Genomic DNA, 22,690 nt, shown 5'->3' on the forward strand with positions numbered 1-22,690 from the left:
TCCAGATGCGCACGCAACAGCCGTCTTTGAGGAGCTCTCGCTCGAATAGACGATCTTTGTTGCCACATCCATGATCTCTTTCATGTTTAGCATTGAAGCGCATAATGCTTGTTGGTGTATTATGCAGTGGTAATTAAGGAAGTCGGGGAAAACATCGTTCTCCCTGCACTTAACAAGTCAGCTATGCCAATCATTGGGACCTCCCTCCCCTCCATCCATGTATGTATCCTAAACGCTTCCCAAACGGGGCCTCCAGGATCATAAAAGACCCCTCCCACAGATGCTGCCATCTGAAAAAAGATTACTGGAGGATCCGGGAAAGGTCCTCGGACTCTGCAACAGGTTATTCTCTCCCTTTTTATCTTTCTCCCTTGTGTCCACAAATGATCTGTCTGTCCGTCCTGTGAGAGAAAGAGAGATCCCTCTTCTGTTGCTCTCTCCCTCTTCCATTGTTTTCCTCTTTAAGGGTTTTTGGGTAGTTTATCCTGATCTGAATCGGGGGTCTAAAGACAGAGGGTGCCGCATGCTGTACAGATAGTAAAACCCCCGGAGGCACACTTGTGATTCGTGATAGTGGGCTGTATAAATAGAATTGACTTGACTGGTGTTTTGGCTTGTTGAAGGGAGAGCTCCGGTAAAATGATTTTTACTACTTTGACTTTGAGGCAAAATTCTTTGCTTCTGTCATTAAATTCTCCCTCCAGTGTGTCACAAACGTTACACCTTCTCAATTAATCACAGAACATTATGCTGCTGCAGTCACTTAGCTATGATGCATCCATTTCAGCAGTTTTGAGCACAGTCCAACTCCATTTTCCCATATTTTGCAGTCCTACGGAAGAACATCCAAACCCAAATACCTAATGTTGTATTTGTGCAACAAAAAAAAAGGTTGACACAATTGTAATTCAACCCAAACATTTCAGTCAGTGATGAAAATCATCTTGTAGGCGTTGCAAACTTTCCTCAAATAGATGATTTAGTTGCAATAAAAACAAGTGAAAACGCCATCTGTCTGAAGGTTAACGTCTGTCTAAACCCACGCAGTGTGGTCGTATTGGAGAGTACACACTAATGGGCTCAAATACACAAAACCACCATTGTGGTCTTTTAAAGCGGCGCTGGGCGAGTGGTCAGCCGTCTGAATCTCGGAAGACCTCGAAAATGTTGCTGGTGGTTTTCTAGTTAATGCGTTAAAACACAGAGCCCCACCACTGTGTCTTTAAAGCTTCACATGCTGGTGGCCACGAAGAGGAATCTTTTAAAGAACGTTGAAGACTTTCTAAAAGTTCTCAGAAGTGATGTCTATTCTCTGCACACACACAGACACACTATAAAGTCTACGCGTGTTGTCCCTTTTACTACAGTGGCTTGTAATATTAAAACAAAAAGATATAAAGGATAACATGTTGACCATCTATTGACCAAGTAAATCCAGATTTCAAAATTTCCTTTGAACTGGGGCTGAACTATTTTGAAAAAAATGGCCCTAGTTGCGATTATTATGACTGAGATATTACAGGGAAAGATCATCTTTACATCATTATGTGTGGGCCAGGAAATCTCTGCAGCACAACAGTACTTCATTTAAAATGGTTTAAATTGTCATCTGATAATTGCAGCAGGCCACATGGCGATTGACATAAAAGTTTTGCCGCTGCTAAATCTGCTGGTGGTCAGTGGGAGCTGCAGGTGTCGAGACGAGATACCTGACTGGTTTACTGACACATGACCAAGCATAAGAGCTCCAGAGAGAAAGAAGCTGTCCGCACTAGAAAAAGGACTTCACCGGTTGTTCCTCTCAGCACTTAGAGGACCCGTGTCTCAGTCTTCCAGACAACGAGCTCTTTGTGGCGGTGCACATAATGACTGTCCTCCTTCAGAAGCCAAGGCAGAAGTCGCGTGGTGCTGTTACACTGCTGCAGAAGCTCTTAGGCAGAAGGTTGAGGTGGGTGGTCGGGCGCGCAAAGTGTATGCAGTGTGTGCAGTTCACGCCCATACCTGTGAGGACTTGTTGCATCAATGTTGCCAAATAGAGGGACGTTAGGAATCAAAGGGATGTGTAGATGGAAAATGTTAGCCTTCTTTCTTTATGGCAACTATATAAAGAATGAATAATCTTTAGCCGTATTTTCATTCAAACTTTAAGCAAATTTTAAGCAAATCCCAAACAATTGGAGCGGATTGGAGCTGATAAACTGAGCTACAGCATAGTTTGGTCAGAAGTTGGTGCTTCCGGCTACGCATGGCTGTACGACAGTAAACAGAGTAGTGGTTTGCCAACCAGAAACTTAATAAATAGTCTTCAGGATATTTTTTCAATTGGTTTTGATTATTCTTGCATGTCATCTAGTATTGGCCACGTTTCATGCTGTCCAGAGAAAAATACAATATTACTGGGGAAGAAGCCGACAGTAAAGAGTTGATCAGTAATGTGAGTTCAATGTTCGCCGCATCTCGAGCGAGCGTCAAAACTTTTCTTTGTAATCAAGAAAGTTTGACAGCTTTTGCTTTCCATCAATGCAATACTTCAAAATGTGCATAAACATACGGAAATGGAAACATGTACATGGTCCTTTTCCTCAACTGACTCAACTGATGTGAGGCGTGCAGCAAACAGAAAGGAACAAAACGGGTTGGTTTTGTTTCCTCAAATTTAAATACCTGAGGTGAACTCGATTTTACATCTGTATTCTATGTCTGGTTTACACAGGTAATAAAACATAGTACAGGTTGTGGTTCAGTTCATGTAGCTACGGGTATATGACACAACCTCGCCCGAGGCTCGATATCTCCTGCCAAACGTCTTGGCGGGAACCCGAGGCAGGCAGCAACCTAGCGTGAGACTCGGGTCGGCTTTTGGCAACAAGAGATGTTTTTACTGTAAATTCACATTAATAACTGTAATTAGTTAACCTGCCTGAGATCTGAATCTGCACGTTTGATTGCGTTAGCTATTAGAGCATCGCTTAAACATCCAGTGAAGTGGTTAATATCTCCAGCCAAGAAAAACAAACAAAACGTTTGCTCATTGCCTTGAGAACTGTTACTGGGAACATGCGGCAGCGTTACCTGCTGGAGGTGACCAGACAGCCGATGTTCAACCTGCCACGGCCGTTGTTGAAGAGGAGTGGTTTCCACGTAATGGTACAACGATCAAACGGACTGTCTCATAACAGTGTTGACGCTGGTGGGTTTTAGCGGCAGCTTGCTTATATCGACTACAAATATCTGCGCGTTCCAAAAAGCGAGCGGCTCTCGGTTTCATAAGAACGCGGAGAGAGTTGTGTCACGCGAAACCATCATGAGCACCATATGCATGCAGGGATTACACAGGACAGGTGAGCCAGATCCAATGAGCTCACGGGGCAGTGCAGCGGCGGGAAAAGTAGATACACGACAACCCAGAAAAACATCATCTCCATGCAGGCCCCGCCCACAAAAACGGCCGGACCTTTTGTCCCTCAAATCTGCTTTTTTTCAGCAACAGTTGCTGCGGGGACTAAAGCGACAATAAATACAATGTTTATTTTAGTTGATTTAATACATAATGGTGCATATTTTTTGTCATCATTCCTCATAATTAGGATAAACATGATTATTGCTGACCTCTGGGTCCCCCATTCAACCTCCCACCCCTCCACTTTGCCCTGTTTTACCCTAAAGAGCGGCCCTGTCTTTCACTTTGATTCAGATGGTTACTTAATGTTTAAAGTTACACTGATGAATATGTTCAAACATGATCAAAATAATGCATAATTATGAATATGTGGGAAAAACAAACAGATATTGATCTAACTCTGTTCGCTGTTAGGACCCACAACTTTATTGTTTCAGGCGCACTGCTCTAATAGACATGTTTCCAGCAGCAGCTGGATTTATATCTCCAAATTGAAATCATTAAATCGTGAAGTATCCCTTCATCATTGGGATGAGTTCAAAACAACTAGGGAAATCATTGCAGTACCAGCATGCTGAACAAGACCATCACGTCTAACAGCAATCCCTCATCAGCAGCATCTTAGTGTGAAAAGCTAATTAGACGGAGTCCAGGTGCGCGAGGGCTCCCATCCGGTATCGGTGCGCCCATGTAAGTTATCAGCAGCAACAATCCACATGCAGCAACAATCCACCTGCAGCAACAATCCACATACAGCAGCAATCCACCTGCAGCAACAATCACCTGCAGCAACCAGGGAATAGAAGGACCCCGCTGGAGCGCCAACAGACGCACAGCTTTATTGCCCGCTCTACGTCTCTGCCCGCGCGCTCAAATCACCCTCACCACCACCACCACCATCATCATCATCATCATCCGCATCATCGGCATCATAATCCTGCGTTTCTTGCGATTTTTTTTGGGGGGGTGGGGAGGTTGTGAAAAGTGTTGATCAAAGCGCTCTTACCCGGCTCCTCTGCGCTATCATGACTTACGCTCCCGAACAGCTCGTCGTCTCCGTCCTCCGGTCGCTCCATCGGGTCCAGATCTAGACTGAGCCGACGCTCTCTCCGCTACAGCATCTATCCCCCCACCCCCCGCGCGTACTCCGGGGCTTCACAGCCGCCTGCGCTGTTGCATGGAAACGCTGGACGGACAGCTACAGCACTTCTTCATTCTTTAGGAGGAGCCGGTGGAGCTCTGTCAAACTGTCCCCCTATCCAATGTGTCCAAAAGAAAGTACCTGTCCAAGACGTTTCCAATAGGCTCAGTGTTTACCTCAGTGCGATTGTTACAGCAGGTGTAAACAAGTCTTGCCTCAAGGCATCGTCTGTCAGAATGAGACTACTCTGTGCTGGAGCATCTCGTCCGCGTGTGAGTGCGCTCTCTGTGTAAATGGGATTAACCACTCGCGCACAAGACAGCAGAGTGATAACGCGCAGGGAAGATGAGCCAAAGTCGTGCCAAAACTGTCTAGAACGGTGTTGCCTTCGGGTCCCGTGGGAAATGCCTGGAAATGTGGGCCGCCTTGCCTCACCTGGTCTACAGCTCCTCTCCGTTTTCACGTGATGGATTGAAACTGCTCACCTCGGCTTGTTGCCTCAAGAGCTGCAGATCCGTATTGTTTTGAGGAATTGAAAATGGAAAATTCCGGGGCAGAGAGGTATAACTTGCTTGATCTCCCCTTGTGGTTAAAACGTTAGGGTAGTCCATACAATATGAAAACCATAAAGCATAGAACACTGCTTGTGTTTCCACCCCAAAAAAAGCATGTATGAAATTGTAGTGCTGGATTAATGAAATACAATAAAACAATATTTTGTTGTTGTGCAAAAGGGTAAGTACTTTTTTGGGGGGGTTTTTGCGTCCAGGTCAACTGAAAGAGCCTCTGAGGATTCTGGAAATGCCTTCAGAGCATCCGGAGGTGTAATGCATGAGGGGAACCAACGGGGCTAAAAGAGTAAAGGTGTGTGTGTGGGGGTCTTTTGCGTGCATATTAACTAACCTGTCAGATACTTCCCCATCCGTACCTCATTGTTCATTCATAATGGAAATAGACCCCATCAGCGGGCGCGCTAACGTGCTCTCCCAGTTTATGTTACCTTCTGTTACCGTGGGGCGCACGAGTATTGTCATCTCCGACGGGGCGTGAACGCAGCATTGTTCTCGAGCGTCGCTGGCTGAGCCAGCTGGTGCCGCCCACTCGCGCCGGAGTCCTCCAGTCTGAGCGAGGTGGCCGGGGGCGCACGAGCGACCGCCGTGGCGGTGTCTCGCGTAAAAGCGTCTCGCGGCAAGGAGAGAAGAGAAAGGACACTCGTGGACGCCTTCGTGGCGACGTTACACAATAGCAACGCGGACGGACACTTACACGGAGCGGCTCTCTTGAATGGAGAATACACAGCCTCGGAATGTCCGAAAAATCTGCAGCCACGTTACTACTCCATGTCCCAAAACTAAGTACATTATATACATTTTTCTTCATGCGTAAATGCGACATTTTTATGTCGCCTTTTATCTGCACAACTACCTGTTACACCGCTTGTCCGCGCTCCCTGCTGGGTGAGAAAGACGAACGGCTCGAGCGCATTGCATTCATACTACAAAGCAGCCTTTCCCCGGGCCACCCAATTGAAGAACACGTTTTTAAACCCAACGTTACTTCCCGCGTATTTGAGCCTGTTCATCGGTCATCCGATGAGTGGACTCGAATCAATCGAAACCCTCCTCGCTCAAACTGCCCCTCGATACGAGGCGCATCAATCAGACCTTATTTCCACCACTTTTTCCTTTTTTTCTCCATACTGGAGCCCAAAAATGCTCTCAAATTAGAAGAATTAGAAGTATTAAAGTGCGGCAACACCCCCACAAAAAAAAAAAAGTTCATACATAGCTTAAAGGTGGGGGCAAACTGGCAAGGTGTCATTTTACAGGCAGAACAAATGAATTAAAGGGGAGCAAACAAGTGCAGGTTCCTGACTAGTTTTAAAGGATGTAGTTTTGATTATAGGAAATGGATGATTTACCTGATGATTCTCCAGAGTTGAAGCGAAGAAGCCGCTTAGGTTAGAAGGTGGACTGGAATAAGAGCAGGTCTTGGCTTAGGTAACACTTCCCACTCACCTGTGTATGCATGTGTGTGTGTGTGTGTGTGTGCGCGCAGATGGGTGGAGGAGGAAGTGCTACTGGCCTCCTCAGGTAGAGTCTCTCCTCCCACACAGCTGCTCTGGGAGAATGAGAAGTCATTGGTGGGTTGTGCAAACATGACAAGGTGAAGGCGAGGGACTGCCGATTGGCAGACAAAGACAACACATTCTGCAAAAAAACCTACAACAGACATCCCGGCCGTCCGACTGTCTTTTTCTATTATGGTGTTATTTCTTATCTCTTTGTCACATTAAATGGACCGAGGCGCTATGATTTCAGCCGTGCTTACAGAGAGTCTCCTCAGAGGAGACAGGCATTCCCATACAGGCGTGTGTGGACTTGCAGTCGACTGCCAGGAAGCTTGCCAAACACACACCCCAGTCTGCAGTCCAAAAAAAAAAAAACGACACAGAATTTCCAGGAATGAAAATTTCGCCTGAGCAAACCAATCAAACGACAATGAGGCCCTCCTCCTGGTGTGTTTTTCTAAGAAAACAGTTGAGCAATATATTCAAACGTTATTCAAAGTGTGGCTCTGTCTGCGTGCTGTCATGCAGAGGACTAAATGCGGGACTTACCTTTTCCCTTTTACTACATGGGGAAGAAGTGAGGTGACCAATGCTGGTCTGGGAGCAGCGATCAGGATCCCCCAGACATGAGATGCAGATGGTTTACAACAGTAATCCTGGAGCAGTAGAAAAAGCAGTAACCATGGTTTTAGACCAGTATTACTGGTGTTTGTGGCAGTGACACGTAGGACAACGAGCGACACTCAGAGTAGGAGATTTAGAGTAATCCGCAGATTTATAAATGTGGTATTATAACGAGCATAAAAAGCGAGAGTCCCTAAGTGCAGGTGGGAGGGGTCAAACAAACAGAACTTTCACCCAGAAGACCGTTGTTCATGTCCAGTGTGAAACCAAAAGTCAATGCTTTTTTTGTGTGTAACGTTGTTATGCTGGTTATGTAGTGTAATAAAGTGTGCAACAGGTTGTTGGCATGTGTTTATGCTACTTGCAGTGTTCCATTAGAATTTCCATGGGCACAGATATGCAAAATGCTCCCAACCACCAGCTCTCCTACAAAGGATACAGGCTCCCAGACTTTATAATAGTTTAGCCTCTTTTTGTTGTTGTTTTGTGTCTTTTTTGTTGTTGTGCGTATAGGCATTTGTGGGCATTTTGTGTCTGTTTGTAGTAACTGTGTGTCTGTTTGTAGTTCTTTTGCCCCGTTTAATAGTCGTTGTGAGTCTCTTTGTGTCTTTTTGTAGTTGTGTTATGTTTGTCTGTGGTCACATGGGTCTCTTCCTGTTTGGTACATGTCTCTTTGACATTCTGTAAGTGAAGGCTAGAGGGGCCCCTAACAATTTGGGCCGATGGGTCGGGGCCCGGCCGGCCGTTCAGTATATTACGGCCGTTAATTATTCTTTTAACTTAAACCATGATCTTTTTTCCAACCGTAACCAAGTAGTTTTTGGTGCCTAAATCGAATCGTTTCACAGCATAAACCACGTGGCATTGTGCGTTTCTTCAAATGTGTGGGATAAAGTACTGATAGAAGCTGATAGAAGTTTAAATCAGCAGGGAAGGAGGTCTGCTTTTGAACGACAGATTCAGTGTTGTTTCGTGACTTGCTCCGCTTGCTTATTTACACACACACACACACACACACACACACACACACACACACACACACACACACACACACACTGGCGAATCAAAAGAAAAAGGGAGTGCTGTTTGCAAAATACTTCCCAAATGGGACACTGTGGGACAATGTTGACACTGGTGGGAGACTGAAATTCAAGCTTCCCCAGTTCTGCAGGTACGGACCAGTGCAGCACATGTTCTGAGGGAAAGGAAAGGTGCATTTGCATGAGCTTAGTGCACCTATTGTGTTTCTCCCTAATACCAAGACTTCCATAGCCCTGGGTGTTGTTTTACACACCACACCCAAACCTGCATGCACCACCACGAGAATGGAGATGGCTGTCTAAAATTTGTATTTGTTTTATCTAAATAGCGACAGAATGTATGGTTTAATTTTATTTCTTAACCCCAACATAAAAAAAAAAAAACTGTTAAAATACTCCTGGAATTCAGGAATTCAGCTCAGCTTTACAGTCAGCGTAAAAGATGCGAGTAAAGTTGAAGTAAAGGAACATAAATCTCCATCTATGTTTAGCGCTGCAACACTTAGAGGAGGCCGCCGCTCCGCGCAGCTCTCACCCCACATAAGCCCTCTCAGGCTTTCCTGCGAGTCTGTACATCGTCCCACACACTCGCATATTTTCAAGGAAAGTCCTCGGCGCTGGTGTCACTAAAGGATAGTGAAGGCTATTCCACGCTTTGAGTCATAGCTGCTAACATGTAATTTAATGCTGAATCACTGATGACACTGAGCCAAGAGTTGTAGTGTTCAAACCAGTTCTGGTGGAGGAGTTCACTGGAACTGTAAAACTGCATCACAGTTTCCACTGTCGGCAGCATTACAACAAGGTGAGTTCTGAGGCAGGATTTGTTTGCCTTTCATCTGAGCGGCAGCTAGTTTGTGAGGTAGATAGTTTATTTGTCAAGCCGGCTAGAAAACAGGACGGGGCAGCCGTCATTGTTTCCATGTAAAGAAACCATGTTATTAGCATGGCTTTCAATGAGAAGGTTTTTGGTTCTTGTTTGATCGTTTGAGTCCGATTTGAAGTCCGCTTAGGGAGGCGGTCGGGCTGGATGGGTGGGTCTAAAAACACAGAACTTTCTGTGTTTATGTCCTCTGTGAAATCAGAAGTCAAGGTGTAACAATCCCTGTTACCCCGGGCAGCACAAAGAGGGCAACCCGCTGTAGTTTGCGGTTTCGTAATGCACTTTATTTCCGACAGGTATGCAGGTATTGGCTGTCTTGTCGCTTCCTCCTCAGTCACTACTCCTGTTTTATATGGGAGAGACACGCACACCAATTGTACCCAGCTTTATACCTTGTCCTGGCACCTGTTCCCTGAATCGCTTCTCCACTCCCCCTCTGCAGTTGAGCCTAACCACCGCCCCGCCACCACACAAGGTTACTTCCGTAATTGAGAAATGCCACTTTCGCAGTTGTTTTAACCCAAACCACGACCTTTTCCTGAACCTAACCAAGTTGCAGGTGCATTGATTGCTGGTGTTGCTGAACACAAACCAAATCCCACCAAACCTGTAACATCCAATTGCCAATCACCAAATAAATCTGAATGTGTTAAGTTCTGTTGCATCTTGCAGGATCAAACACCCCCGTTTCTCAAAAAGCAAAGAAATGACATATACAAGGGAACGTACTGTTCCCACCTACTTGAAGAGTTGGCCGACTCTCAGACTGAAGGTGTGAGTGTCTCTCACCCCTGTGTGCTCACGTCTTCTCACCGCAGTACAAATTGTGCTTTGGACCTTTGGTGGGAATGTGAAGAGGAATATTTGGACGAGTAACACAGCAATATTGTGTTTCGGACCTCAACTCGCTGTGTGTAGGTGCTGTGAGAGGCCTTTGAGAGGCCTTTGAGTCTGAGATGCACCTTTTCAGTTCTTTTATTCAATGTGCATTTTTTCTTTTGATGACCTCAGAGGTTCAGAGATTTCCTGCTGACGCCCACTGAAACAGAAGATCATTGTTTGAGCTGAACGCGGATACTGTCAGGAATTTCGAAATATTTAGGGTGATAATGTTTCGAGCCTGAATTATGCCTTTGTGTCAAGATCTTGCTTTACCTACAACAGAGCAAGTAATTTATCCTTCCCAGGCCTGTATTCATTCAGAAGCAGGGTGTAAATGCTGTTTCAGAATCAATCTGTGGAATTTTCCGTTGAAGAATATTACCAAAGTGGAGTACTGGAATTCAAAAAACACTTATATGTTGGAGACCCCACTGCTCACTGTTTTAGTGGATCTTTGCAACCCAGTCGCCAGAAGAATGTTGGCCTATGTTTCTGCAAACCACCAGGTTACGTTGAATGGTGACGTTTAAATCCGCCCCATATCCTGTTTGCAGAAACGCACAATGCCACACGGTTACCGTTGTGAAGCGGTTGGTTAGGTTTCGGCAACAAAACCACTCGGTTAAGGGTAGAAAAGAGATCATGGCTTGTGTTCAAATAGCAACGTAAAGGTACCTTAACAACATAGCGTGAATATGTAACAACCACCCTGAGCATAACAAAGTTATGTAACAAGTGCAACAGCATCACGCGACGACCGCAACAATGTAACTAACGGGAATAAATAACAACCGCCCACAGCGGACTTTCTTTCTTACGTAACAAGCGCAAAGTCAAAGTTCACATTTGGCCTGACACGGGACATGAACAGCAGTCTCCTTGGTGAAAGTCCTGCGTTTGCTTGACCCGTCCACTTCCCACGTAACTTTCAAAATAAAAGGTGCTTGGTTATAATATAATATAAAAAAACATTCACGTTCAACGCATCGCTGGTTTTTCCCCAAACTAATTCTGCCGACCTGGCTGATATTTGACAATGAATGAATCCCAGGAACCTGTGGCCTGAATGGAAGATGCATATGAATGAATGCAAAAGGAGTGCTATGGCAGGGCTGATGAAACCAGCCATCCATTTTCACCCTATTAGTCCGGGGTCGGGTCGGGTGGAAGCAGATCCAGCAGGCTGACCCAGGCTTCCCTCTCACCCGCAACAACCTCGGCGCACTGATCCGCCTGTCGATCGCCCGCTCCATTTTACCCTCCCTCGTGAACAAGACCCTGAGATACTTGAACTGTAACGCCCTGTTGGTTAATTGTGTATGTGTGCCTCCTAATTGTCTCATTCCCTGCACCTGCCCTCAGCCACGCCCATGCGTGTCCGCTGATTGTTGATTCCATACACCTGTGTTTCCCCCTCTCATATATAAACTCCCCCGCTTTCCCTTGTCCCCTGCCAGACGGTCTTTGTTCACCTGTGTGTCCATGTGTTGTGTCCCAGGAAGTACGCCACCTTTTTGCTCTGGACAAGTTCCTAGTTGTTGTTTTTTTTTTTTTATTGTGACTTAAGTAAAGTACGTTTTGGATTTTTCCCCTTGAAGAAGCCTCCTGTCTTTGTCCTCTGCGCTTGAGTCTCTGCTCACCACACCCGGCCTTGACATGAACTCCTTCGCTTTGGGGTAGGCACTCCGTCCCCACCCGGAGGGTGCAATCCATCTCCCTTTCCCTGATGATATCATATCTGTTAAGTTGCAACAACTTGATATTGAGTTATAAAATGATAATGTTCCCTTAGAGAGAGGGGAGAGGGAGAAGGGACCCCTTAACCCTGGTGATCTAAAACTACCATTTCCTGCTGTGACTCCAAAGAGCAAACTGTCTTAAAGCTGCAACGTCGCAACTTCTGGCACATGAAACAAACAAGCCGTCTGTCTGAGGTCCTGTGTGTTCATGCCTAAATCGCCTGTCTGAATCAAACTGGCTTTTCCAACAATGTTGCAATGCTGTCCGGGCATATACATGCGTGGTGTAATAGTTTGGACATGTGAGGCAAGAAAAGATAATTCTAGGGCACATCAGTCAGTCTTTGTTGTTTTCTTTTTGCAGATCGTCTTTTCCAAAGTGAGTTTCCCAATCGTGCTCCCACCCAATGAATGTTGTTTTGTTGTATCTAACTGTGTCTGTCTGCTGTTTGGTGCTGAGTATAGTGAGCCGGGTTTTCTTTTTTTTAAAGAGCTTCTCCTCTGAAATGATGATGAGACTGAGGTTGTGGGCTGTAAAGCATAACGGGTGAGCTGAAAGACACTTAAACGCTCTGCAGAGCTGAGGGGAACTGCACAGTTGGCGATAATTCTCTGTGGGTTCATCACCACAACTGACCACTTTCACATTAGACAAACACTGCTGATATCATAAGCTTGCTCAGTGCAGCTTCAAGGTATCAAACGTGAAAAATGCCCAATGCAGAAATATGGTTGCTGTGAGTGTTACATCACATTATTACACACAGAAATTATATTTCACTCTTTTAGTTGGGATGGTGTGATGTAGCCTATATATTTATCTGTAGTTTAGTCTTCAACAATGCATCCTGTTTTATGAGCTTATCATGTGTTTTGTTTGTGACATTTTTATTTGTAAAGCATTGATATGTTGTTTGTGTATACATTCATCAGAATGTTGTCAATAGTGTCAGATAAATATAGTGGAGTGGAGTAAAGGGAATTTCTGCATTAGAGTTGTGCTCGTACAAGTGTCATGAAATGGAAATATTTAAGTAAAGTGAAAGTACCTCAAAATTATACTTAAGTACTGTAGACAACATAGATTTTACTAGTCCAACTCCAGAATGAAGATATGAAAACTGATCTGGCTTTTGCAGTGAGTGGGAGACAGACTGCACTACGACAATGTTCATCTCACATATCTGTGTGCTTTACATTAAATCACAAATCATGAAAGTGTTGCACGCAAGGAAGAAAAGCTCTTTCCATATCCATAATGAACTTCTGCTCCAGCCATGCAAAACAGACTCACACATGGCTCCAGTCTTCCTTATTTTCTGAAATTGATAACAAACTGCAGTGACTCAGTAAAAAGGATGCGACACACGCTGTTATTAGAACGGCACAGTTCCCCCTTTGGCTTTGTGTGCATTGTGTGGAGTTCAGCATACAAATACTGAAATAGGTGGAAAGAAATTGACTTGGGGTAGTTCCTTTGCAATTATTTTTGTTGAATCCGAGTTCCTGATTTAATTGTATTGTTGCATGTGAGTCCAGCATAGAAACATTGATGTTAAAGTGTATCGTGATTAAGTAAAAAAAACAATGTTTTAATCAACCCTACTGATTTAATTTCTTAATTTGCAATTTGCAATGCATTCGTCTTTATCTTGCAGTTATCTTCATCACTAACTGAACTATGCACATCCAGTGACAGATAACTGTCACACTAATATTAGTCCTGGTTGCCATATTTAGCATCAGTGTGAACAGGACCCGGGTCAAGCAGCCCTCCTAACACCAGTGTCCCCAGCAAAAATAACTCCATTAACTGTTTCCCATGCACCGTCCTCCCCGCTTCCTGTTGTCCCCCCACGATTCCAACACACACAGTCATAGACACACACACACACACACACACACACACACACACACACATATCCATACGCACACAGACTTCCTGTCATGACAAGGCTGAAATTAAAACAGGCTGTTAGTTGGAACCCCTCCGCAGCCAACGGTGAGATTAGGGGCATTTTCTCACAGTCTTACACTAAGAGACAGACAGTTGTGGGCTGGAGAGACGGGATCCAACTTGGCAACCTTGTGAGTGTCTTTCTCTCTCAAAAAACAACAATAAAACTGATTGGGATCAAGTTGGGATTACATATAAATCAACTCTTGCAACAGCGTTTGCTTAGTTAAAAAAACTAATCTTTTGTGTGTGTGTGTGTGTGTGTGTGTGTGTGTGTGTGTGTGATAATATAAATCGTTATATTCTGTAGATATTCTTCATTTCATTATTCTTATCTATATGACAGTTCAAGTTGTGCGAGGTCAGCTTAACAAATACTGTGATAAGTGGCTGTGAGAAACGTTCCTCAAGGTTCCACGCTTTGCACCACAACACTCACACCTGTTTATCAGCATATTGACATTAGGGAAGCAGAGTCCCAGCCTCATGAGAAAAGATGAGGACACGATTCTCCTCCTCTTAGACAAGTTAGAGCCAATAGAAATGTTAGATGTTCACGACGTGTATTAAAGAGCCGAACTGCTATTCACGATGTTCTTGGACGGTCAACCTGCGTGTCGACTGGACGACTCCCTGCTATCGCGATTGCAGCACTTGTTACTTTGCTTGTGATAAAGGAAAATAAATTCCGAGAAGTTGTTTGGCTAAGTTCTTCCAGAGGCTACACCAAGCATCCAATTAGTACGCGCTAAATGTGTGTGTGTGTGTTTACCTGTGTTGTGGGGACATGTCATTGTTTACACAGTCATATTGTGGGGACTTACTTTCCTTATGAGGACAAAATGCATGTCCCCATAGTGTAAATCATTACATTTAAGGATTTCATGTGAAGGTTAGGGTCAGGGCTAGGATTACGCCAGTGGGGTTATGGTAAGGGTTAGTGTAGTGTAAATCAAGAAAGTCAATGTAATGTCCCCAAAAAACATGCAATTACCAGTGTGTGTGTGTGTGTGTGTGTGTGTGTGTGTGTGTGTGTGTGTGTGTGTGTGTGTGTGTGTGCAGGAAGAAGGTGCATTCAGTGAGGTTCACTGAAGTTTATGTCAGCAGTGGATGCATGTCAGGACCTGACAGTGGTGCACAAATGGGGGCAGTATGGTCTGACATTATCTGACATTTCCTTCAAACTAATTTGACTTGACAGTCTCAAAGACAGTGTAGAAATACAATGTATTCGCTCAGTAACCATTGACACAGAATAATAAAGGACATAGCGGATTGGTTTCAAATCGCAGTCATATAAATGTCATGTTAAAGCTAGGGTTGATTGTCTTGAGAAACTAGCAAGAGAGCGCTAGATTAAAAAAATGAACCAACAGAAAACCCCAGCGCGGTGTTGCCAACTCTTTTCCAATGAAAGTAGCTAGCAGCGCTAGCGCCAACAGTCGCTAAATCTAACGAGAAAGCCGGCAACACTGACAGCCGTCCCTTCACATGGCACGTTGGTACTCACAGCTGTCAAGCTAGCAGCTTGTGGCAGACGAGCACAATGAGTGCACGGGCAGAGGGCACTCAGGGAGGAAGTTTTGATTCACTCTCACAGCTCTCTTCCTTCTCTTCTCCATTCAAGCTCGGCTAAACCCAGTGGACGCTAGCGACCACCGCTAGCTGATTAGTGACGAGCGGGAAATGTCAGCAGCTAAGAGTCAGGTTCTTCCCTCAGGATTTGGTGAAGACCAGAATGTTGGACTTAATTCTTCAGGGAACCACAAACATAACTCCAAATGAATTCTATAATTTCTTTGGGTGTACTTGATGTGTAAAATGAAGCGTGCTAGGTTCCCGACATGTTCACTATATCAGCTTTATCAGGCGATAATAGATCCCCCCCACGTGTGCCCAAAACTATTTGTGACGGTTGATTTCAGTTGAAATTGATGGTTAAAAAAATCTTTGAAGATGAAGGAAATTCATTTTAAACATTTTTATATAGGTGACGTAAATATTGATTCACATATGGATCTGTTTCATCACTAAGCAGGTGAGCGGGTCACATTGAGTGTGGCTGGAAAGAATGTCACTTTGCTTTACACATGACTCAGATGTTTGTAGAGCCACAAGTGGTGATTAGAGGATTACGAGTGCTGTTTAAAACAGATGAAAAGATTAAGACGTGCTGTGCAAATGTCCAGTGAGACTGTAGCTAAACTTCTGCTTCGTCAGAGCGGGGTCGTCTTTCCTGGATCTTTCTCAAATGGTTCAAGTTTCAAGAGGTTGTCTTTGCCGGGCTGTTTGGTTTCAGCCTCAGACATAAAGCTTCATCTTACCGAAGAGCAAAAAAAGGTTATGCCAAATGTAATGTTTAAAAAATGCGCACTGCATTTTAACTGTCTACCTATAGATATTTTATTGAATGTATACTGAGAGAGAGGGGATTTACGTGACCAATTCGGTACATGTTTGTAGAAAATGTATAATTAATATGTATGTATGTATCTCATCGGAGGGCCACACAGCGCAATTTTTTTTTTTACATTCATAACATATTTTCGTCATAAAAAAGGCAACCAGCAGTTTCGATGCATTTTTATAATAGTTTTTAACAGTGCAAATATATTTAATTTGTTTAAATAACTTATTGAAACTGCACCAAACCAACAAATGCAAAACCTGAATACATTTGTACTTTATTCTATTTCTTGCCAGACACCTGGCAGCACTTCTGCTCACACAGCTGAGCCACATTGACCCTGATCCGGGTCACAGTGAAACCCTGATCCAGGTCACATTGAAACCCTAATCCAGGTCACATTGAAACCCTGATCCAGGTCACATTGAAACCTGATCCAGGTCACAGTGAAACCCTAATCCAGGTCACATTGAAACCCTGATCCAGGTCATAGTAGAAACCCAGAGTACAGCTTCAAGATGGGCATCACGAAGCCTGGACCTGTACTTGCATTTATTAAAGTTCATAGTGGCGAAAGGTTTCTCACAGATATGTGCTTCCAAAAAGGTACATTACCCAACTGATCACTTTTGTCAGCTCAGGGAAGGATGGAGGCAATTCTCTCAGAAATGGTCCATCATGTCTGGTTGTCCTTGTGCCTCTGAATTTAGCTTTTAGATCTCTGCTGCAAGTCAATAAGTTCCATTTGCAACAGACTCGGGACTGAGAAATGACTTCATACTACAGATCAAGCTTCATGGGGTGTGTGCACATGAAACATTAATATTACAACAGTTTTTGTTTTCAAACAAAATATTTACTATATATTTGAGTCAAAATCTGTTTTATAGAAAAACTAACTATTTACAATGTTTACACAATGTGCATGTTTCAGTTTTGTTTTTTCAAGAACAGTTTTCAGAACAAGAACAACATATGTACTCTGTATGTATGTGTGTACTATGTACTATGTATGCATGTGTGGACTGTGTACTCTTAACCAGCGCATGGTCGTGTGTCGAGTAGCACAGAGTAAAACTGAACAGCTGAGTGGAGCAGAGCTGCCGTCACAAATCACAAATTGTCTTTATTATATTTCAGTTATGCCAATTAAACAAACAAAAAAGCAGTATGTGTATTAATGAGTTTTCGTTGGACAGAGCGTGGCTAGCTGTTCCCACCTGCTTCCGGGCTTTGAGCCTCGTCCCGACACCGGCTTTGCTCTTAATACACAGGCAGAAAGAAAGCAAGAAAGGTGTTTTTCTTAAAATGTTGAATTATTCATTGAAATGAAGACAGAAGTAGAAGAAGTGTATGTTTTTGCAAGAGGAAGGGAACCCTATTAATGTAATTGCCCCATTAGAACCACTATGAAGTTATTTTCAACAAACAAAACATTTCAGTGTCAGTGTCTACTACCAGTCTGTCGGGACCACACACTTCTTTATTCAGTCCATTCACTGGGACTTGGCTGGACAGAAACCTGACAGGCAGGTTTTAGTTGTGTCGTGCAGGTGGTGGTGGTGGTGGGGGATGTGGTGAGGGGAGAGGGATCATCAAAACACAGCATTACGCTTCTCCACCCACTCGCCCACTGGCTATTCATTCAACACAAAGTCTGCAGAGGCGCCAGCATGCCAGAGTTCTGCATCTGGTTCATCGTCGCCACCGTGTGGTGTAAATTAGATGTTCATTATGAGCCACTATATGGGTTTTACTCTCATTAATGATCAACAAGTTACCTCAGATCAACAAGTTAGATCAGCTAAACCAACATGTTATTTGTGATTTCTCATAATATCTTGTTATATTTTGTGTTGGGGGCGGGGCGGAGGATGTTGTTTTGGTTTAGAGGTGGGGGGGAGGGGTGAACACAGTAACTCCAGGAATCCAGAAATAGCATACTCAGTCCTCCAATAAAACACTACGGTTTAAAGGGGAACATCGCCTACATTGAGAATGAACCATATGTTATTTCCACGGTGCGGGCAAGTTCAGTTAGTATTCGTGAACTGGAGCTACTCTCTCAAAGCCAGAAACCAGAGAGGGAAGCTCAAACAAGTGGCATCAGGTAGAAAGTGTGGAGCTCCTCCGTAGACAGATAATGGGAGACCGGTTTTGGGTTTTCCTTAGTGTTGACAGTAGTAAAACCAAAAATGGATTCATATACTCAGAACATTCTCCTGGGTGCTCTCAGTGTCATCTAGATAGAACATCTTTCCCAATTAATTGTCTATGGAGCAGTTCCACACTTAATATTGGTGACATCACAAATTTAAGCTTCAGCAAGTAAGCGTAAATGTGTACTTTAGTATTTAAACGACTTTTTTAGACGGTTACAAATACCTGCATCGTTTTAGCCTACTTTTACGAAATTAAACTACCAGGGAACCCGACTGTAAGCCTGTTCATACTCCGTATGATGTAGTTAAAGCCTTACACTAAGCTTATTAAATAAATAACTGGGCTTACTGCTCTACCTCTTGTTCAAACTCTTCAAATGAGCGTTGAGAGGCGGGAGAGAGGCAGCGTGTCATGTTCATCAACATCATAGTCTACACCAAGCAGTGTTGGCTGAAAATATGTCACATGAGAAGTGACGCGTAAACACAGACATTGGAATCATCTGGAAATGAATTAAAACTATACAGTGCAGAGTAGACTAAAACAAATTATGTTATGGCATTTTTGGCTCCATTGATCGTACATCATACAGAGAGCAAAATGATTGTACAAATACATTCAATATTGTGCATTTGGCAACGCGGAATCAGTCATACGCAGTCCATAACCCTGTGCCGCTAAGCATACACTGTACTTAGAAATTATAAATGATATATTCACACACTTGATTTTTAACTTGTATATAGCATTCTATTCAATACAGTGAGGGGCTACCCTCGAGGGTACTTCATCATGTTTTATCTACCATCGGGACATCCAAGAGGGTACTCCATCATGTTTTCTCTTTTTGAAGAGCACTTTATCGTGTTTTCTCCACTTTCAGGCCACTTTACATGTTTTCTCTTCTTAAAGAGCACTTTATCGTGTTTTCTCCACTTTCAGGCCACTTTACATGTTTTCTCTTCTTGAAGAGCACTTTATCGTGTTTTCTCCACTTTAAGGCCACTTTACATGTTTTCTCTTCTTGAAGAGCACTTTATCGAGTTTTCTCCACTTTAAGGCCACTTTACATGTTTTCTCTTCTTGAAGAGCACTTTATCGTGTTTTCTCCACTGGAAGGGCAAGTCATCACGTTTTCTCTTCTTGAAGAGCACTTTATACATATATATATTTTAAGAGTAGGCTTAATACTTTCAACTTATAGTTAGGACTGGCTCAGGTTTGCCTTGGTCCAGCCCCTGGATATCCTTACAGGTGTCCATGGATCGTGGTTATACCTGGTCCCTGGTCCAGCCTCCTACATGGCCCTGCTGACGCTCACCCTTCTCTATCTCCTTCTGTATGAATTAATGAATGCACATCACTAGCTTTGCTCCTTCCCCGGAGTCTTTGTGCTTTCTCTCCTCACAGGTTTACGTGGATCGTGGTTATATCTGCCTGACACCTACTGCTACTATCATTATTAGTTGCATTGCTATTAGTATTGCCAATACTATTACTGCTTTTATTGTCATTAGTATTCTACGATATCCACTGTTGCTGTTATTCTTGGTAGTTGTACATTTTTCATCATGCCATACTACTCTCATTATATGAATCAGTTCTGTCATATGTATTGAATGTGTAGTAACTCTGTTATGTTGTTCATTCTGTACACAACATCTACTGTATTCTGTCCATCCTGATAGAGATAGGATGAACCACAAAGACGATACCAACACCTTCCAGAACAGGGGACATCAATCAAAGAGCAAAGCACAGATAGTGTACCTCCACCTTTACCTCAGTGTATGACAGAGAGAGGATTGAGTGAAGTCATGACATTGCCACTTAGAGAGCCCACTGCAGCCTGAAAAAGACCAATGTACAATAATTATTGTCTCAATAAGTGAAGAATATATTTTAGATGTTATAGTTTTAATCTGTGGTTAAATCCTAATATCTCCACCAGAGAGACGGAGCCCCTGAGGGGTCACGGTTGGATTTTCTTTCTGAAATACTTTAGTTATCCCTCACACTATTTAGCATTATGCTATATGCTTTGCATTCCGTTTGATCCATAGAGGAAGGCTGAGCTGTGTTATTATTGTATGGTAGTTATGTATTAGACCACAATATGTAACAGTAAAATGACATGCTTATTATAGATAAACTATAAAAACTAATAGGCTGTAGAAACAAACTATCCAATTAGATGGATAATTTCTTATATGTAATGATGACTGCCGTATGTGTGTGTGTGCGCTCTTCATAAATGCTATAACTAGTGTGCACTGGGGCCCATTGTAAATACCTTACTAGTGTACTGTAACACATCTATCACGATTCATGGGTTCCAATCAAATGTGGTTTAACAACGCTTTCATGGCTAATGTCAATAGGAGCAATAAAGTGTATAGTCCCAGTGAGGCTACTGTATATCCAAAGCATCGTAGATTCTACAGCAAATGTAGCTGTAGTCCGAGCAACATCCACATCCACAGCTTAAACCACAGCAGCTGGATACTGTCAGGACTCTGTCTCTTGGAAGGAGGAATGAGCAATAAATGAATCATGGTTGCATCATCTCTCCTCGGCTCTGTAAGGATCAATATCTTGACGTTAACAATAGATCAAATGGCTGTGTGTAATGTGAAAGGTGTCAGTCCCATGCAGTGATGAACCCATAAACAACTTCCCTGTTTTGGGTTCAGCTTCACTGCCCTCATCAGGGTTGCTTACAGCAGGAGCAGACGACATTACCAACTTCAGTATCTAGTGAGCAAAGATTGATTTCTCTCCTCCTGATTTCCCCGAGGAGTTGGTAGAGAGCTCAACAGAGCTGAAAAAGGAGAGTGAACATTGGGAGTTCAACAAACACAACCCCAAATGAATGCTAATGACACCCCCATAAGTCACGGAGCGACGGGTTCCTCGTGCACGGTCAGTTTAGAGTATTCCGCCGAAGAAGCGATGCAGCAAGAGGCGAGGAAATAAGGACACAGGGAAAGTTTTGTTGTTTTAAAATTGTGCTGCATTATGTTTTGATGTTTTTAATGGTTTTATGTGAAGCACTTTGAATCGCCCTGTTGTTGAAATGTGCTATACAAATAAGCCTTTCCCCATTGGTTCCTCACAGGTTCCATGTATGTTTGCTCCTTCATAGGGCCAAGGTGGATCATGAGAAGCAATCATCCTCTTGTCCATCATGGGTCGCCATTAGAATGCGCTGATACTTGGTTTGAGAATGCATTCTGAAAGTAAAACAGACACGCAAAAGGAGACATACAACGCCTCTGTGTGGTCGTGCATCCACCAATTTAAGTAATTGTGTGTTGACGTAGTCATTCTTGACCAAGCCTGTGCAGGTAAACTAAAAATAGCATACTAGTAAAATAGCTATGGCGAAGACGAGGCCCTTCTCTGCCTTCGTCAGTTGGGTTGGTTAGGTTCCTGCAGGAGGGAGGAGTGAGATTGGGTAAGAATATCCGGCTTTCCGCTGCGGTGGGATGCGTAACATGGCGTGCAGGCCCGGCTGTGGATGCTGCAGAACTTGGAACTCGACACCTGCATTTGCAACGTAGCAACCGCTAGTAACACTCGCCACTCTCCTATTACTGCGCAAATCAACAAAATACAAACAGGTGCAGGTGAGGAAATACCTCACCGGTACTCAGAAAAATGCCACTTTGGAGAATTAAAAAAAAGAAAGGCACCTGTATGTGCATGCACTTGTAGCCGTTGTGGCTTTACTAGCCACACACATGACATTTTGGTCGACAGTCAACACTGTGGAATGGCTCCTTTTGTTAAAATGTGGGACATGAGATCCAATAAAAAGATGTTTTCTTATGCACACGCCCTATGGGCCCAATAACACAGCAGCCTGAGGAGGCCCTGAAAAACTATTTGAACTTTCATCGAATTACACGGGCTGTCATCTTCTCTTAATACATCCAAATTATCGCCATGAGTTATTACTTTTCTCGCATTATTAATTTAGTTAACACCACCTTTACTTTTCATTTAGGCTCTGCGTGATGTGACTAAATGGTGTCGGTGTCAGGTGAGAGACCAACACCCTAAAAAAAAACTCCCAGTGGCACGTGACTCACCACCGCGTCCGTCTCGTGGAAAAAAACATCACGATTGTTTTTGTCAGTTAATCTTTGTTGCTTATTGATACGTTTAAATCCAGTTGTGGGGTTTCTGACATCGCCTGGTTTTGATGCGTCACAGCCCTGCCCGGGGATTAAGAAACCCATGACTTTGTCCATAATACCCATTAAATCAGAGATCTAGTAATTTTCACGTTTCATTACATCCCCTTGTTGCGCACATGGACTCCCGATGGGGGAGAACGAGGAGAACGAGGAGGAGGAAGAGGCACAGGCACGCCACCCG

General features: G+C 43.7%; 1 protein-coding gene across 1 annotated transcript in view; it reads right to left on the reverse strand.

The window, feature by feature from the left end:
* The window catches only part of ano1a (anoctamin 1, calcium activated chloride channel a), a 67,240-nt gene extending 60,731 nt beyond the window's left edge, over window positions 1–6,509 (reverse strand). The window contains exon 1 of the mRNA XM_079217254.1: window positions 6,463–6,509. The gene's annotated coding sequence lies outside the window, so the exon portion shown is untranslated. The remainder of the gene's footprint in view (window positions 1–6,462) is intronic.
* Between the last annotated feature and the right edge of the window lie 16,181 nt (window positions 6,510–22,690).

This window comes from Taurulus bubalis, assembly GCF_910589615.1.
Source record: "Taurulus bubalis genome assembly, chromosome: 4".
Lineage (NCBI taxonomy): Eukaryota > Metazoa > Chordata > Actinopteri > Perciformes > Cottidae > Taurulus > Taurulus bubalis.